The sequence below is a fragment of the Furipterus horrens genome, unplaced genomic scaffold (assembly GCF_987537825.1).
Source record: "Furipterus horrens unplaced genomic scaffold, mFurHor1.1.pri manual_scaffold_4, whole genome shotgun sequence".
Classification (NCBI taxonomy): Eukaryota; Metazoa; Chordata; class Mammalia; order Chiroptera; family Furipteridae; genus Furipterus; species Furipterus horrens.
In genome coordinates, this window is record NW_028327174.1 from 98,094,383 (window position 1) to 98,113,389 (window position 19,007).

Genomic DNA, 19,007 nt, shown 5'->3' on the forward strand with positions numbered 1-19,007 from the left:
AAACAACTTTGGTAAAAATCTGTTTTGTCCTTCAAAACACAAGATGCAGTTCAGTTGTGATGGAGTGAAGAGTCTTCTTAAGGAAAAAAGCAAAAGGGAATATTGTCTGGAGAGGCTAAACAAGAAAAGGAATCTGAGTACCAGTTGACTACAGTAGAGTTAGCACATCACACTTTTGAAGGTGAAGTGGGACATGCTTGGGAATATCTCAAAAGCAGTAGATTTGCCTTTTACCTGAAGACTAGAAAACAATCTTTCCGTGACTCTGTCCTAGCCAACTTTTTCTTAGGTTATTAAATTCAGTTGTAGGGTATTTATCCCTTAAGATGTGAAAAAGTTACAGAAGGGTTAGATATATGGTTCTAGTAACCTTTTCCCTCTCATTAAGAAAAAGGACAAGTTTGCTACAGAAAATAAAAAAATAAAAATAAGATAATAAATCCTTTATCTTCAACCTGTCAGAGATGAATACTCTAAAATATTTTCAAAAATAGGGTCATCTTATATATACTGTTTTTAATTGAATTTATTGGGGTGACATTGGTTAATTAAATTATATAGGCTTCAATTATATAGGTGTACAATTCTATAATACATCATCTGTACATTGTGTTGTGTATTCACCACCCAAAGTCAAGTCTCCTTCTGATTATTTTAACTTTAAATATATATATTTTTTATTGATTATGCTATTACAGTTGTCCCAGTTTTTCCCCCCTCCACCTGGTACATCTCTTCCCTCCAGCAACAACCCCCCAACTTAGTTCACATCCATGGGTCGAGCATATAAGTTCTTTGTCTTCTCTATTTCCTATACTATTCTTAATTTTCCCCTATTTTGTACCTACCAATTTTGCTTCTTAATCCCTGCACCTCTTCCTCCATTCTCCCCCTTCTTCTTCCCAGGTGATAACACTCCAAATAAACTCCATATCTATAATTCTCTTCCTGTTCTTGTTGTTGGCTTAGTTTGTTTTTTTAGATTCATGTTGGGGACCCCCAACCTGCAGAGATCCCCTGGTGTTTTGCAGATGAAATGAAGACTTCCAAGGCAGCTTGTGCTAGGGGAGAGAAGGCCAGCAAATGTCTGAGAGACAAATGCCTTGATTGCCTTCCTACAAGATTTTTATTGAGTGCAGTAAGCTTAAGGACATATAGCACACACGTAAAGCTCATCAATCAATGTTAAACAGTGCTGATTACAGAAAACATATGTTCAGGGATAACAATTGAAGAAACATTGAGATCTCCCTCAGGTCAGGGTGTGTTGGACACAAAGACTTCAGATGTCCATAAAATAGGGAGGCTGAGTTCATTTTGAGTTAAAACCTCTGCTGCTGGTACGATAAAGTGATCAAGTGAGGTAAACGAACAGGGCAAGCTTCAAAGGACATAAAGCATTTTCTCATGGCCCGATTCCCACTGGGGCCCACGGGCTATAGCATTGAGGCACATATGCACCCAGCTTGACCGGTTTTCTCGTCAGGTCTTACAGGCTTCGTTTCCTTTGTCTGGCCTTCGCGGGGCTCCAAGTCTCACTATTTTCCCAGGGGGACCCCAACATCTCCCCCCTTTTTGTTTGATATCACCACGACGGTGGTTAAACCAATGAAGCCCATCACCTGTTTCTCGCAAATGCAGTCCCACAGGAACAATTTGAAGGTACATCTCAAAACACAATATTTTAATGATAAGTAGGCATCCAGCAGCTCCCATTACCCACACTCTTAGTTTAAGTCCATCAAACCAGGTTTTTGGGTTCAGCCATTGGAGGTTGTCGTTCAAGGTTTGGAAAACACTTTGCTCCGTCAGTTTCTTAATGTCCTCAAGTTGTTGATGTAACTCCAATTGCAGTTGATCAACCTTGCCTTTCAAGTTGGTGTAAAATGTCTCCTACAAGTGGTGGTGTATTCCCAGGAATGTTGGCTGGCATTCCATTTTAGGGTAGTAACACACAGCTTGGAGAAGGCTGGATCACAGGTAAATGGTCAGAAACATAGGCAGTACCTTCAGGGACCCATAGCCAATGGCGTCCTTCTAAGGGTCCATTAGGAGGAAGCCAAGTTCTTCCAGTCCATTTAGTGTCACTGTTGGAAAGAACGGGGGTTCTGTATTCCACCCAGTATGAAGCTTAAATACCGGTGGATCAAGGATATGGTTCTAATACACATGGTCGTTCTCTGAGGAGGCCATCCCCGAATCGCCAAGACACAACAAGATAGTAAGAATCAAAACAATTTGGGTAGAATTGGCTGATATCACAGAAAGGTATGCTAGAAATCTATTTTCTGGGGTGTCAGTGACCCCATTATCAGCCATAACCTCGGCCCTTGTGTTAAAGGCCTTCAAATCCCCCCATGTTACCCCACGGGGCTCAAATGGGACTTCAGGGCTCATCAGCTGGTCCCCCTCCCTCCATCAATGGGTTCTGGTCCTCCGACATCTATCAGCGTCACCTCCGCTGGCTGGCTGGTCATCTCCAGTTCCAGGATCCTGTCGCTTTGTGTTATCCACATGCGACAGTGTGGATGTTGTTGGGCCATGGTAGGGTTTTACTCATTTGGCTGGAATCCAGAAAGGTCCTGTGAGGGGACAGAACACAAGCATACCTCCTCCCCATGTTATCAATTAAACTGGTCCTTCCCATTTTCCATTTCCAACTGGGTCCTTGTATAGGACTGGAGGATGGGGACCATTCTTGTCCTTTTTGGCAAAATGTCTTTCAATGGGGGTTTGTAAGGAATCATCACAATTTTTAAAATTATAGGTATATACAGCCATCATTAATAAATTTTTTGGTGAGGACTCCTGGCTCCCCCTCTTTTGTTTATTAAGGAGAGTCTTAAGAGTATGGTGAGCTCACTCGACAATTGCTTGGCCAGTAGGGTTATATGGTATTCCAGTTTTATGTTGAATTTTCCAATTTTGTAAAAAAGATTGAACATATCTAGCAATATACCCAGGACCATTATCAGACTTAATTTGATTGGGGTACCCTAAAAAACTAAGAGCCTCTAGCCAATGGACTTTGATGTGCTGTGCTGACTCACCAGTGAGGGCAGAGGCATGAAGAGTGCCCGAGTAAGTACCTATGGAAACATGAATATATTTTAGTTTTCCAAAAGGTGGATAGGTGAGTTACACCTGTTTGCCAGATGGAACATGATGCAAGGCCACGAGGTTAGTTCCCTGGGATGGCAGGGACTTGCTGATGGCCTGACAGTCAGGCCATTGCTGCACAATTTGCTTTGCCTGAGGTTTGCTGATATGGAAATGCACCCTTAGGGCCAGACTGTTCTGATGAAAAAAGTTATGCAAGTCGCCTGCTTGCTGGAAGCTATCAATAACACTGACTAAAGCATCAGCCTTGGCATTGCCCTCAGCCATAGGTCCAGGCACACCAGGGTGAGAGCAGATATGGGGATGAGCCCTCTTGCCTATAAGACTTTGAAGGGTAACGAAGAGTGAAAGCAATTGAGGATCAATACTAGTTTTTAGAAATGCCTGATGAATGTTAAGAACAGAATAAACAGTATAACACAAATCTCAAACAAGATTGAGAGGTTCTAAGGGCCAATGCTGGAGTACTAAAATAGCTCCAGAAATTTCCACTTGCTAGGTCGAAGAACGTCCTTGTGAAACAACATTTTCCCATTTGTCACCTTTCTGCCAAGTGATGGCAGCCTTACCAGTTTTTCCAGATCCATCAACAAACACAGTGCGAGCTGCCTCAATGGATGACTGGCTATACTTACTCTTCAACCTGATGTTAAGCATGGGGATATTTTACAAGAGTCTCTCTGGGGGGAGGTGTATCTCAATCCTCCCAACATAATCTACTAAGGCACATTGACAACCAAAAGGTTGAGGAAACAATTGTTGTAGATATAATTGGGTAAGGGGGAGGTGAATGATTGCTAGATCATGTCCAAAAAGTGGGACTGAGTGCTCTCATCCCTTAATAATAAGAGCACATAGGACGCTTGGGTTGATGAAATAAGAACAATCCAAGGAAGGACGCAATTGGCCAATTAAGCTGGTCAGTGTATTTAAGGTTGGAAAACAGAACAGTTGGACCAGCATGGAGGGATCAATTCTAGACACTTGTGGGTGTTAAAGGTGTTCACCCACCAGCTCAAGTTCTTTAAGGGCCAGAGGGAATAGAGTCCAGGGAGAGTTAAGGTTGGAATCCCCTTTAAGAGACTCAAACAGATGGTGGAGCTGATGGGTGGTAATTTCTAGACTGGAACAAACCCAATTAATGCAACCAAGCAGCTTTTGAAGGGAATTGAGAATTAAAGTCTGTGGAAGCCTCAGTTCTAGGGCTTGTGGCCTGATAGTACACGAAAACAAGACATAGCCTAAGCATTTCCACACCTTGCAACGTTGGACCTTGTCAGAAGAAATAACTAGTCCAGCTGTGGAAACATTATATTGCAAGCAAGTATAAGCCTGGGCCAGTCTCTTCTGTTGGGGAGGTGAGCAGGGTGTCATCCATATAGTGATAAAGCAGAAATCACTAAATTGCTGTCAAATAGGTTGCAGGACTTGATGAACATAATGCTGACAGATAGTGGGACTATTAAGCATGCCCTGTGGGAGTACTTCCCACTGATAACGCTGAAGGGGTTGAGAGTTATTAAGAACTGGGACAGAAAAGGCAAACTTTTCCCTATCCTTCTCTGCAAGGGGGATAGTAAAGAAGCAATCCTTAAGATCAAAGACTACTAGAGGCCAATCCTTAGGGATACAAGCAGGATTAGGGACACCCAGTTGAAGTGCCCCTGTTGGCTGCAAAATTTCATTAACCTTTCTAAGATCAGGAATTAGTCTCCACTTCCCTGATTTCTTGGGGACCACAAAAACTGGGGTATTCCATGGGCTGCTGGAAGGCTCAATTCGATTGGCATCAAGCTGTTCCTGGCCCAATTTCTTAAGGTGGTTGAGCCTCTCTCCTTTCAGCAGCCATTGATCAACCCAAACCAGTGTGTTGGAAAACTAGGTAAGGGGTAGAGAAGAGGCATGAACAGTGGTCACTAGGGAAAAGGCAGTAGGGTGATCTGCATTCTCCATTGGGTTAAGAGGCCCCATCCCCAAGTGTTGAGGAGGGCTGGAAGAACATGGGAATGTATCCACCCCTCTTGCCCCTCTGGATCACAGCATCTGAGAGTCCAGAGGATTCGGAGAGGCTGTGAAGCCCCTCCAATTCTCTGGATAGTAATATCAGCTTCTGTAAGGGGCCAATCATGTGGCCAATGCTGATGGGAAATAATGGCAATATCAGCTCCAGTATCCAGCAATCCATGGAAGTCCCGGCCTCTAATGGAGACCTTCGAGATGAGTTTATTAAGTTCAGTGGAGGCTGTCCAAAACACCGACTGATCATTGGTGCTTCTGAAGCCTCCGTCCCCTCTCTATGTTAAACATTGGGAACAAAATAAGGGAGTAGAAGTTGAGCAATCTTCTCAGAGATGCTATAACATGGTAGCTGGTAGTAGACAGCATAACTTGAATTTCTCCCGGAAAGTCTGAGTCTATAACCCCAGGTTGGACTATGACACCCTGACAAGTAAAACTAGATCTTCCAATCATTAGACCAGCCATCTCTTTAGGTAAATGTCCCCACACTCCCGTGGGGGCCTGAACAATTGTTCCCTATTCTTTTAGGCTGAGCTGTCTGGTGGTGACCAGGTCCAGTCCTGTGCTCCCCTTTGTGGCGGCACGGAGGTCGGTAACGCAAGGCTTGCCTGGTTCCACAGTAATTGATGGTTCCTGCCTGCTGGGCTCCTGTTTGGGTTCGGAGTGCTGGAGCTCGTACCCTCCTTCCTGTTTCCCTGAGGAGGGAGAACTTTGCCATCCTTGTCATATTTAGATCGGCATTGATTAGACCAGTATTCCCTTTGCCACAGTGAGGGCATACCTTAGGCAGGGGGCCACGGTTATCCCCTACCCCCTGCTGCGACATTCCTTCTGCATATGGCCAGGCTTCCCACAATGTAAACAGTTGATGTTGCCTTGAAGAGCAGTGGTGACTGCAGTCGTGGTAGTGGCGGCAGCAAGACTAGCCCTATGCTCCTCTGTTCCTGTGTCCTGACAATCCTCAACAAATTGACTAATATCAGTGGCCGTCAGCCATATAGAGTTAAGGGCTGACTGGCAGTCCCGGCTGGCATTGTCATAGGCCAATTGGAGGAGTAAAGCCATGGCTGCCTCTTCACTCTCAATCTGTTTCTGAATGGCTGCCTGGAGTTGGTCAACAAAATTTAAATAAGTTTCAGTAGCTCCTTGATGAATATTAGTGAAAGAGCCTGTAGCCTTAGCCCTGGTGTCTGGAACAAGTTTAAATGCTCTGAGAGGTGTGAGTGAACTTTGAGCAAACATCAGTGGATTCATCTTAGCCTGGTCTTCGGGGTCGGCAAATCGTTCTACCCCCAGAAGCATTTTATTTTATTTTAAAATATACTTTATTGATTATGCTGTTACAGTTGTCCCAATTTCTTTTCCCTTTGTTCCTCTCCACCCAGTGACATCCCTCCCTCCAGTTGTCCGCTGCCCCCGTAGTCCATGCCCATTGGTTGTGCATATAGTTCCTTTCAACATCTTGCTCTCTACTCCACTCCCTCCTACTATGCTTCTTAATTCCTACACCATCTCCTTCCCTTTCCCTTCTTCCCCCTCCCCGCTGACCTCTCCCATAATGTTCCCCATACCTATAATTCTTTTCCCACCCTTGTTGCCTACTTAGTTTGCCTGTATTTCAGTTCCCTAGCTTCTGATGTTGGTAGTTGTGATACAGTTTTCATTTTAATGTTCATAGTTTTGATCGTTTCTTCTAAATAAGTCCCTTTAACATCTCATATAACGGTGGTTTGGATCTGATTAACTCTTTCGGTTTTACTTTGTCCTGGAAGCACTTGCTCTGCCCTTCTATTCTGCATGACAGTTTCGTTGGATAGAATAATTGTGGTTGTAGGTTTTTGCTTTGCATTACTTTGAATATTTCTTGCAAGTCCCTTCTTGCCTGCAGAGTTTCTTTTGAGAAATCAGCTGACAGTCTTATTGGGACGCCTTTGTATGTAATTCTCTTCTTCTTTCTTGCTGCTTTTAAGATTCGCTCTTTATCCTTAACTTTTGACATTTTGATTATAATGTGTCTTGGTGTGGTTCTCCCTGGGTTCAGTTGTTTTGGAACTCTCTATGCTTCCTGGACCTGTAAGTCTATTTCCTTCCCCAAATTAGGGACGTTCTGCTTCATTATTTTTTCACATAATTTTTCAATTTCTAGTTCTTCTTCTTCACTTTCTAGTTCTTCTTCTTCACTTTCTGGCAACCCTATGATTCGGATGTTGGCCCGCTTATAAATGTTCGATAAGTTTTTGAGTCTCTCCTCATTTTCCTCACTTCTCGTTTCCTCTTTCTGCACTGGTTGACTGTTCCTTCCTTATGTTCCGAATTGTTGATTTCATCCCTGGTTTTCTTTCTCTCACCACTAGTTTCGTATGTGTTTTTGTTCATTTCAGCAGGACTAGCCTTCATTCCTTCCCTGTCTTGTTTAAGATCTGCTGTTAGGTCTGTAAGCACTTTTATAAGCAAAGTTCTGAACTGTGCCTCAGGAAGATTTTCTATCTGCTGCTTCATTAGATTAGAAATTTGCTGTCTGGTCAGCTACGTCACTGGGATCTCTATCATGATCTGTGCCATCCTGAACAGTTTTGTGTTTACCTTTGCTTCCTAGGCTGGACTGTCACACCTCTTACGCTATGGGTGGGGGGAGCCCTGTGCACTCATCACAACTGGGCATTTTCTGCGGGGGTTGGGTCCAAGATGAATTCCTGCTGTTCAATCTCCGCTGAGAGACTGGGAGCCTCCTCCTCCATCCCCACCCCCACCAGGCCTCGCAGTCCAAGGCAATGGGGGTCTGCCTTCCTCAGCTTTGAAATCACAAGCTGATGGGTCTGGTCTGCAGCTGGGGGTGCTCCCCAGGCGCTTCTCGCCTCCCCTTAAATACGGGTGTCTGTGCTTACCACTGTCCTGCAGCCGTCGCTGCTGCTGCCACTGCCAGCACAGCTTGACCTCTCCTCCCCGGCTTCGCCCCCCTTACCTGTCCTGATGAGCACCTCTTCTTTATAACTTCATATATTGGACTTCCATTTGTTTTCTGGAACTTCTGGTTATTTCTGGTTTTGCGTTAGTTGTCTTCCTTCTTAGTTGTAGAGGGAGATGGGGCGTGTCAGTCTAGGCCTCCATCTTGGCTGGAAGTGTCCTGTGTTTTCCCCAGAAGCATTTTAAAGGTGACTGGACTCATGCTTGCATTATTCTCCATAGCCTGCGTGCGGCATTTCTCTTGATATTCAGATTTCCGAACTGAGAATTGAATGGCAGTCAGTCTGCACTAAAGTGGTCCAGTCACAGGGGCCATGCGATACATTTCCATAATAGGGGTGAGGAGCCCAAAGGTATAAGGAGATTGAAGCCCATGCTCTTTAGTATTTTTCTTAAGATCCTTATAGTCCTCAAAAGACATGGGCTCATGAGTGAGTTTTTCACTGCTCTTCTGATGCTTAACAACTATAGGAAAAGCTTGCATAGCTTCACGATCCCCTGCTTGCATGTCCTGTAACAAACATTTTTGCATTACGTGGGAGCCTTTAAAAGGAATGTTAGCAGTTGGTGGTGGCCGGGGAACCAACTCCGCCGGTGGAGGGGGCAGATGCTGACCCAAACTATCTGATTCATCATCTCACTTAGGGGCGTTTGCTCCCAGAGGCTCCCCCTCCTGTAGTAGACTCAGAATCAGCCTCTTCCTCCTCAGTAAGGGGAACACAACCCTTATCCTTTGTACAAGCATTTTCAGGGTAATCGTAAATATTTTCTTCAGCCTTATGAGCCCTGGTTTGCAAAGGCACCAACACTGCCCTAACCATTCCCCAAGTGACCAAATTTTGAGCTCCAGTGTGGGTTCCACTATCTGGGAGCCAAGTCAGTTTCTGCCCGACCCTTTCCCAAACATCTAGATCTAGCATCCCTCTATCACGGAACCAAGGGCAATGAGCCTTGACAACTTCTGAAAGTGCAATTAAAGTTTTTTCCTCTACTTTGCATCCTGAATGTTTGAGCAACTGTTGAACTACTCCGAAGTAAATCTCCTGTTCTTTAGAAAGTCTATTCCCCATGTTTCCTTTGGTGCCCAAAGAACGGCAGACAGACTTGTTTCAGTTTTGAAATTCCTCGATCCCCCTCTGCACTGCTAAACTCAGCTAGGGTTTCTTAAGTGGGGAGAAATAAAATGGTGGAGGATGGGAAGGGAGAAAGGAGACCAAAGAGCTGAAAAACTGACTTTAGACCTTCCCTTTATCTTTGATACACTGGCGGATATACCGAAAGTCAGTACCGATGTCCCTTTACATTGATCTAGATGTGCCATCCGTGGCGGTGGCTCATAGCCTACTGGCATGTGTGAAGCCCAATGATTAGACCCCGGACCCCATGTTGGGCAGCAGGCTGCTGTGGATCCGGGACCTGCAGAAATAACCCTGGTGTAGCAGGTGAAATGAAGAGTTCCCAGGCAGCTTGTGCTAGGGGTGAGAAGGCCAGCAAATGTCTGAGAGACAGATGCCTCGATTGCCTTCCTCCAAGGTCTTTTATTGAGTGAAGTAGGCTTAAGGGCATATAGCACACACGTAAAGCTCATCAATCAATGTTAAACAGTGCCGATTACAGAAAACAGATATTGTTCAGGGATAACAATTGAAGGAATGTTGAGATCTCCCTCAGGTCAGGGTGTGTTGGACAAAAAGAATCAGATGGCCATAAAATAGGGAGGATAAGTTCATTGTGAGTTAAAGTTAAAACTTCTGCTGCTGGTACAATAAAGCGATCAAATGAGGTAAAAGAACAGGGCAAGCTTCAAAGGACATAAAGCATTTTCTCATGGCCGAGTTCCCACTGGGGCCCACTGGCTATAGCATCGAGGGATGTATGCACCCAGCTTTCCCAGTTTTCCAGTCAGGTCTTAATTTCTTCGTTTCCTTTGCCTGGCCTGTGTGGGGCTCCAAGTCTCGATACTTTCCCAGGGGGACCTTGACAGATTCAGTTGTTGATAGTTGTGAATTTGTTGCCTTTTTTAACGTTCATAGTTTTCATCTTCTTTTTCTTAACTATGTCCCTTTAACATTTCATATAATAAGGGCTTGGTGATGATGAACTACTTAGCTTTACCTTGTCTGGGAAACACTTTATTTGCCCTTCCATTCTAAATGATAGCTTTGCTGGATAGAGTAATCTAGGTTGTAGGCCCTTGCTTTTCATCACTTTGAATACTTCTTGCCAGTCCCTTCTTGCCTACAAAGTTTCTTTTGAGAAATCAGCTGACAATCTTATGGGAACTCCTTTGTAGGTAATTCTCTACTTTTCTCTTGCTGCTTTTAAGATTCTCTTTATCTTTAACCTTTGGCATTTTAATTATGATGTGTCTTGGTGTGGTCCTCTTTGGGTCTAGCTTGTTTGGGACTCTCTGTGCTTCCTGGACTTGTATGTCTGTTTCCTTCACCAAATTAGGGAAGTTTTCTTTCATTTTATTTTCGAATTAGTCTTCAATTTCTTGCTCTTCCTCTTCTCCTTCTGGCATCCTTATGATTTGGATGTTGTTACATTTGGAGATGTCCCAGAGGCTCCTTATACTATCCTATTTTTTAAAATTCTTTTTTCTTCTTGTTTTGATTGAATTTTTTTCCCTTATGCCCCAAGTTGTTGATTTGATTCTCAGCTTCATCCCCTCCACTGTTGTTTCCCTGTAGATTTTTCTTTATTTTACTTAGTGTAACCTTGAGTTCTTCCTGAGTCTTTTTTATGTTATTGCCATACTCAATGAATTCTTTGAGCATCCTGACCACCATATTTTGAATTCTGCATTTAATAGATTGGTTATCTCTGTTTTTAGTTCTTTTTCTGGGGTTTTGTTCTGTTCTTTCATCTGAATCATGTGTCTTTGTTTCCTCAATTTGGCAGCCTCCCTGTGTTTGTTTCTGTGTATTAGGTAGAGCTGCTTTGACTCCCCATCTTAGTAGCGTGGTGTATAGTAGAAAATGCACTTGTAAATTGTGTGTGGTGGAGCCTTAGGTAATCGCAAGGGCTGGGCAACTCACTTTACTGTTTTGTGGCTCTGTGTGGTGCGGGAGGGCTCTGAGAGGGGAGTGTTGTTGCCTGGCTTCTGGAGGTTTGCCCTGCACCTGCCTCATTTCCAGTGACTTCATTTACTCCCTGTATGTGACTGGTGACGTTCCAGCTGTTGCACTGGTGCTGAATCCCAGAGGGGGCAGGTTTGCACACCTTCTAAGTCTGTGCAGGCCCTTTCAGCAGAGTCTCCTGGAAATCCGGTCATTTCTTCTGCTGCCCCAACCCTCACTTGTTTTTACAGCTAGAAATTATGGGGATTTATCTTCCTGGTGCTGGAACCCTGGGCTGTGTGGTCTGGCCTTGGGCTGGGATCACTTGCTCCCAAGGTATCTCTCCTGACTTTTATCTCCCCACATGTGAACGTGGGACCACTTGTTCCACAGCCACTGCCTCTCTGTACTACCCTGCGTCTCTGCACCTCTCCACCCATCTCTGAGTCTCCACCCCTCCTACCTGTCTGGAGGAATGTAGCTTCTTTAAATCCTTGGTTGTTGGACTTCTATACAGCTTGATTTTCAAATGGTTCTGCGTGTTATTTGTTTTGAGATTTAGTCGTAATTTTTTTCTGTGGTTGTGCAGGGAGGTGAAGCATGTTTATGCCTCCATCTTGCCTGGAAACCTATATACTGCTTTTAAAATTCACTTTTCCCCCTTCCTTTCCAGCTCTGGCCCCAGACACAGCAGCAGTGTTGATGCACAAGAATCAGACTGCAATTTATGAACTCTTTTTAAAGGAAGGAGTGATGGTGGCCAAGAAGGATGTGCACTAGGATAAACACCCTAAACTGGAAGACAAGAATGTGCCTAATCTTCATGTCTAGAAGGCTACACAGTCTCTCAAATCACAAGACTGCATGAAGGAACAGTTTACCTTAAAGCATTTCTACTGTTACCTTACCAATGAGGGCATCCAGTATCTCCATGTTTACCTCCCTCTGCCCCCTGAGATCATGTGCCACAGCTGGCTTGAGACTGGCAGCCAAGGCCCACAGTTGTGGTGAGCCAGCGACCTGCAAGAGTCACATAAGGGGAAGCTGACAGAGACACCTACAGAGTGCTGTGCCCCTCGGCAAGAAAGTTGAGGACAGGGCTAGGTAAGCAACTAAATTCCAGTTTAGGGGTGGATTTAGTCGTGGAACTGGTCAACCACCTCAGTAAAGTTGGATGGATTATTTTGTATTAAATAAACTTATGGTCAGGAAATAAAATAATAATAATATTAATAAAAATAAACAAATAAAGCCCTGTCAGGGTCTCCCTGGGAAAGTATCGAGACTTGGAGCCCCATGCAGGCCAGGTGAAGGAAACAAAGCCTTTAAGACCTGACCAGAAAACCGGGAAAGCTGGGTGCATACGTGCCTCGATGCTATAGCCAGTGGGCCCCAGTGGGAACTCGACCATGAGAAAATGTTTTATGTCCTTTGAAGCTTGCCCTGTTCTTTTACCTCACTTGATAGCTTTATTGTACCAGCAGCAGAGGTTTTAAGTTTAACTCAAAATGAACTCATCCTCCCTATTTTATGGTCATCCAAAGTCTTTGTGTCCATCACACCCTGACCTGAGGGAGATCTCAACGTCCCTTCAATTGTTATCCCTGGACAACATCTGTTTTCTGTAATCAGCACTGTTTAATATTGACTGATGAACTTTATGTGCATGCTATATGCCCTTAAGTTTACTGCACTCAATAAAAGACCTTGGAGAAAGGCAATCAAGGCATTTGTCTCTCAGACATTTGCTGACCTTCTCTTGCTAGCACAAGCTGCCTCGGAAGTCTTCATTTCATCTGTGACACCAGGGTTATCTCTGCAGGTTGGGGGCCCCCAACAAAACCCACTTTTTCATTTATTATATCATGAATGTTTATTTTAAAAATCTTGTTATTAATAGCTATAAAGAATTTCATCACATCAATGTGTTGAATATGATTAACACAGTATGATATGGATAATTTGTTTAACTATGACCATACAGGTTAGAAAAACAAAATTTATTAAAGGAATGGAAATTATAGCAAACAACATGATAAAAGTAATTAATGATTTTTGACTTTGATTTTGTAGACAACAGAAATACTCTCCCCAAATCAAGACGCGCTGACCACACCCACCTCTTTCTGCACCACTCATCAGCATGGAGTGAGGATCCACTTGTAGGACTAAGTAGAGCAGTCTGGATCACTAGGAAGTAAGGGCAGTTGTGGATAATATGGTGTAATTTGAAGGGAGCTATCTGCATTTCTTCTAGCTGGATCTAGATAGATAAAATATTTCCACCCTTAGATTCATTCATGGGGGTAAATGAACACAAGTTCTGTCCCTGAAATACCCTTGGTAAGGGCAGGACATGTGGGTAAAATTAGTCTTTACCCAGAGGGACTTCAACAGCTTGGGAACATGACATTTCTGAAAGTACAGAGCTCTCTAGAAACCACTGAGGGCATGGACCAGGAAGCTGAAGTCCTGAGGCCACACACTGCAGCTGGGATCATTTATGGTCTTGGATAGTTAAAATTTGGAGGGAATAAACCAGTCTGATCTACAACTTTCCTCTCAGTTGTCCGTGCTGAAGTGACACTCAAAAGTTGTTCTGTCTCCACCTTGGACTCTGTCTTGCCTTCCTCTCAATCCTCTGACCCTGGCTAGACCCACCTACCAATTCAACCTATTGCTCCCTTCATTTGAATTCTCTTAGTTGATGGTACCACCATTCATTCAATTGTAAAATTTAGTGATTTTTTTTCCCTCTCTCACCCTCACAGCACACATAAGTCATCAGTTTTTGTTGATTTTGCCCGTGGAGTATTTCCTAAACTCTTTCCCACATCCTCAACCTCAGGACCGTCGTCGGCAGCCGTCCGTCTCGAGAGACGATGGTGTAGCTTCTTAAGAGTCTATCTTCACGGCCGAGAATGGCTGTGCAGTCCGACTCGGGAGTGACATGGTATCTGTCTCCTCCCATGTTGAATCGACATCTTGCGATGACGCTGAAGCTACAGAGCCTGGGCAGGGTGATATGGAGGGCCAGCTGTTGCCCATGCAGCAGACCCCCCCCTCTCTTCGCAGCTGAAGGATCCAAGGGAAAGACGGAGTCAATACAGCTTGGCTTCAGGTGCGCCGCAGGAGTTGCCGGTGTTGACTACAACGTCGAACCGCCTTAGGGACTCCGGCTCCGGATTTTCTGTCGGGGTTTACTCCCTTAGCCTTTCCCCTGAAGAGGTATGCCGCAAGGCAGCGGAGGTTTTTTGGAGTCAGAGTTTTCCTTCTCTGATGTACCCTGACTGGAAGATCGAACCAGCGACACTTAGCTCGCAGGCCGACGCTCAATCCACTGAGCTAAACCAGCCAGGGCCAAGGCCTGAGTATAAGGCACCTGATTTTCCAATCCAGCCCCAACACCGTTGCCAGAAGGGTCTTTCTGATGTTGGTACTGATTATGTCACACCTGTGTCTAAAGGTGCACAAACTCTTCAGCATGGGATCCAATGATATTCACAATCGAGCACCCACCTATTGTAATCTGTTCTCCCCAGCTCCTATTCTCCAGCCTTATCAGTTTACAAGACTTCTAACCACCCCTTCTGTATCATACCTTTGTGGGTATTCCAGTCATAATTTGGCAGTCTCATTTATCCTTCAAGAGCTAGATCAAATGTCCCCCCTGGAACTTGAATTTCATTGTTCCTTACTTTCGTTTCCCATTGAACTCTGTATAATTATCTCCTCTTCCCACCTAGATTGTGAACTTCTTGAGGGTAGGGCAGAGACCTACCCCTGCACTTAGCATGGTGCTCAGTAAACAGACACTCAACAAATAATTATTATATTAAAAGGATTAGTATCTATATACTCTCCTGTATTGCAATCTATTCCTGTATATGAGGTGTGACCAGGTCTTGGTGTGACTCATTATTTAACAAGCATACCAGAATTGATACATGCAAACAAGAGCTGCTGCCTTCAAAGTCTTCTCCTTATGAGATTGGGCACTTCCTCCAGTGATGCTGTCATTGCTCAAAACACCTTTGGAATACCTCTCAGAAACAACTTTGGCATTTATAGCGTTTTCTTTCCAATATCCTCTGTGGTAGCATTTTTCATTTTTTCAATATTAAAAAATATTTTATTTATTCATTTTTAGAGAGAGGAAGGGAGAGAGAAAGAGAGGGAGAGAAACATCCATATGCTAGCGATACATCGATGGGTTGCTTTTTGTACACCCCAAACTGAGGACCTGGCCCACACCCAGGCAAGTGCCCTGACCAGAATCAAGCTGATGACCTTTTGGGTTGCAGGCCGGCACTCAATCCACTGAGCCACACCAGCCAGGGCCATTTTTTCAATATTTTTAATCCACTTATCTGTCCCAGACACCAAGCTGGTGCTGGGTGAAAGATAAAATAAATCAGATATTTTCTCAGTCTTCAAGGAAGTTTCTGATTGGTGAGGGTGATAAGATCTGGACAACCATTGCAAGTCAAGGTTAAGTGATAATAGTCCATAAAGGTTGCATTTGAATTTTGGAAAAAGCCAAAAGTCTTTTGGTTTAAACCTCCCAACAAGGTGAATGACAGAGGTATGTGATAACACACTGCTTTAAGGCAATGTGTTTTGAAGACTTCCAAATGGGAGCCCAGGACCTCTCTCCTCTCAAGATAATAAATTCTCCTGGTGTGTTTGTTTAAAACCCAGACCTCACTTCATGGCGATGCTCTTCCGTGTACATAGTCTTCCCAGCTAAATGATGAGCCCTTTGAGGGCAAGTGCTTAATCATTGTTTATACAGCACCTGGAAGACATATCATACCTGTTGGAGACTCATTGAGTTACTTCTTTTCCCCGTGTGTACTCTGTACTGGCAGCTCTGCAGATCAGCAAGCGACAGAAGAGAAACACTGAGGACTAATGCTGGGAGGGCACGCATGGGGACAATGGAAAGGGCCTGGGGCTAGAGCCCGCAGTTCCTGCTTCCTGGTTCCCCGGAGCGAAGGTCCCTCGGTGGGAGCCGCTGGAAGGGAGCAGCCCTTCCTGCGCGCTGGGCGCCCGCCCCTTCCCCTGCCTTTCGCGGACTTGTGCGCAGGGACGTCCGTCCGCAGCCGGGGACATGGAGGGTGGCGAGGTGCGAAGCCGGAGCCCGGTCCACCAACAAAACACCCCTATCCTGGCTAACAGGAAGGTTTTCAGCTCCTGGGAAACAGAGTCCGAGACTCCGCCCGGTGGCGCAGGAACCCGGAGTGTGGGGAGGAGGAAGAGTCTGGCCAAGAGATCAAAGGGAAAGTTTGTGTGCTGGGACCCGCTGAAGCCGGATCCCGAAACTGAGGTCAAAGTTGGGGGTCAGCGCCCCGGGGTCGCCAGCTCCGCGCCCGCCGCCCCTCCCCCGCCCGGCTCCCTCCCGCGCTGGCCCCGCCCCACCCGGCATCCCCCTCCCCCGTCGGCCCGCTTCCCAGTCTCCACCCCGAGGGGCTGGTGGCGGGGCCGCCACTCCCTCCAGCTCCCTCCCTCAGCTGCGCGCATCTCATACCAGCCCTCATTCCGCGCATTCCAGTCTCCCTCCTTTCAAACTCCTGGCCGGGGGCGGGAGGGCCCGCAGCTCCGGCTCCAGCGCCAGCCTCCTGGTACCCCAGGTGAGTGTCCAGTACGCCGCGCGCCCGCGCCGCGTGCTCCGCTCGTTCCTTTCTTTCCGCCTCGCTCCTTCCCGCCCTGGACCGCGGGCTCCGTCTCCCTGTCTTCCCTGCTGCCTCCGCGACTTCCCGACCCCTCTCATGCTCCCCCGCCCCCCGCGCCGGCCAGCTTCCCCGGCTCCCTTCCTCTGGCCGTTGACTCACCGCTCCAGGAATAGGGATCTCCAGTGTTTTCCCGGCAGTCCCGTTCTGGGAAAACTCCTCCCTCCGCGCGCGGCTCCGCGAGTCCGACCGGGTGGCGGCGAACTAGGCTCGGGGCGCTGGGTCTGCTGGGTTCGCGGCCCCGCCTTCCTCCCCGCCCCGGGGGTTGTTCTCCGGGCGGGAGCCGGGTCTCCGCGCGCTGACCCCCGCGGTCCCTGCAGAGCCTGCTCCGGGCGCCCGGGAACTGAGCGGGACCGCGGCTCAAGAGTTGGCGCGCGGAACGGACTCCTGGAACTGGCTTAGCGCAGCCACCGCACCTTCCCGCACTCTGGTACCGGTAAGGCAGCGGTGCGGGCAGGTGCGGGGAGGCGTTAGCCCTTTGCCGGCGGGCAAGCATGGGGGGTGGGGGGCGTGAGGAGCTCTGACCCCGGTGGACTAGGAAGAGAGCCAGGCACGTGGAGGCTCTGCGGACCGCAGGGTCTGGGTGGGATATGAGGCACGTGGGGAAAAGGGAGTCTGGGGAGCTGCAAGGACCAGAGGCAGAACAGGGAACCCCGGCGATGGAAGAGACCCAGCATCCATGCCTCTTTATCCTGCTGGGCCTTTTTTGGGCTTGCAAGATAGCCTTGAAGGTAGGTGTTGGTTATTTTAAGTGCTAAGGCTTTGCGAGAGCGGAGGGCACCCGTACCAAGGTCCTTGCTCTCCAGGGTTGTGAAGCCTCATATTTCCATGAAGGGGATTCGTGGATTTAGGGAGTAGAACTCTCCCAGACCTCAAAGCAAACACTTCCCAGGAGCGCACCGCCCTCTGTGCACAGGTGTGTAAAGGAAGTTCTGGTCAGACCAAGTCGCTATCTGATGAACTCACTGTAAGATAGTCTTGACTGTCCTGTCTCCTTAGCTTTGGGTGTATGTGAGGGTGGTATCTGTTCACATATGACTCACCTTGGCTTCCAGTAGGTGTATGTGTCTGAGTGTATTTCCACTTGAGAAAAGCGCTGTCTGCCTGAGTATGCGTACATCTCTTAAGTGTGTATTTTTCTGTGAGGATGTTGGTTTGGGGCATGACTGTTCTTCCTCCCTGCATAACTGGGCCAGTGTCTCTGGTTGTATGTGTGCGGGGATGATTTGATTGCGATTGTTGGAGCCTGTGGCCTCCAGGCTCCACTGGCTCTGGACTGGGCAGAACTGGGCAGAGCTGGACCGAAAGTTGTCTTTGAAGAAGAGTGGGTTCTGTTCTTGCCTGAAACAGTTTGGAGAACAAGCTGGTAGAAGACTAAAGGAAGTCAAGATCTTTGTGGTTTGTTGATGGAATGGGTTATTGATAATTAAAGTTGAGGATGATTATGGGGATGGATCAGACACCCCCCCCCGCCGCCGCCCCTTAAGAGAAAGCCGTTGGAACCTTGAGAAGTGTAGACAGCACTTTTAAAGTTGGACAAAGAGGAATCCATGTATGCCAGCCAGAACTACTTTCTACCGGCCCAACTCTAGAACTTCCCCTGCAGTCAAATGGATGAATCCTTCATCTTTACAACTTGCTAGACCCTACTACACTTTCCTGTGGCAAGGAGAATGACTAGTACATACTATAAATGCTACAGTGCCGGCCTGATTTGCTGGCGACCAGTGGGCACACCCCTACTGGGTGTCTGTCTCAGTTTCCCCATATATTTATTTCCGCTTTGCTTTCTGTTTTTCCTCCATTTGGGGTTTCACTATTCGAAACATTTTCAAGGAGTGAACTGGGTAGGGGAGAGAGCCAAATGTCCAGGAGATTCACAGAAGTGACATAGCGTGTGGGGCTGCAGGTGGGGTGTAGAGGCAGACCTGACCTCAGAGTTCCACATTTCCACAAGATGATATGGGTATAACGTTTAGGGTTTCTTGGGAGGAATGAACAAGACACTCTCACTAGGGGTGGGGACTCTGGTCACTGGTCCTCCATGCACCTGAACATGCGAATGTTCTGGTGGGACCATCCTCTTTCTCACTTGCTTAGGCCAGGTGTG

The 19,007-nt window shown here is 46.6% G+C and overlaps 1 protein-coding gene, 1 long non-coding RNA gene and 1 pseudogene across 4 annotated transcripts in view; 2 read left to right on the forward strand and 1 right to left on the reverse strand.

The window, feature by feature from the left end:
* Positions 1-1,655: 1,655 nt before the first annotated feature.
* Positions 1,656-17,112, reverse strand: LOC150012520 (uncharacterized). Of its 3 annotated transcripts, XR_016510525.1 has the most exons (5): positions 17,000-17,112; positions 15,982-16,428; positions 13,286-13,428; positions 3,051-3,089; positions 1,656-2,582 (listed from the first exon to the last, which is right to left on the reverse strand). It is a non-coding gene; the product is annotated as an uncharacterized LOC150012520 (long non-coding RNA). The 3 variants fall into 3 exon arrangements; XR_016510523.1 differs by lacking the exon at positions 3,051-3,089; XR_016510524.1 differs by lacking the exons at positions 3,051-3,089; positions 17,000-17,112 and adding an exon at positions 16,696-16,989.
* Positions 11,868-12,333, forward strand: LOC150012521 (small ribosomal subunit protein eS10 pseudogene; annotated as a pseudogene).
* Positions 16,661-19,007, forward strand: part of TEAD4 (TEA domain transcription factor 4) — a 65,633-nt gene continuing 63,286 nt past the window's right edge. The window contains exon 1 of the mRNA XM_090273848.1: positions 16,661-16,798. The gene's annotated coding sequence lies outside the window, so the exon portion shown is untranslated. The remainder of the gene's footprint in view (positions 16,799-19,007) is intronic.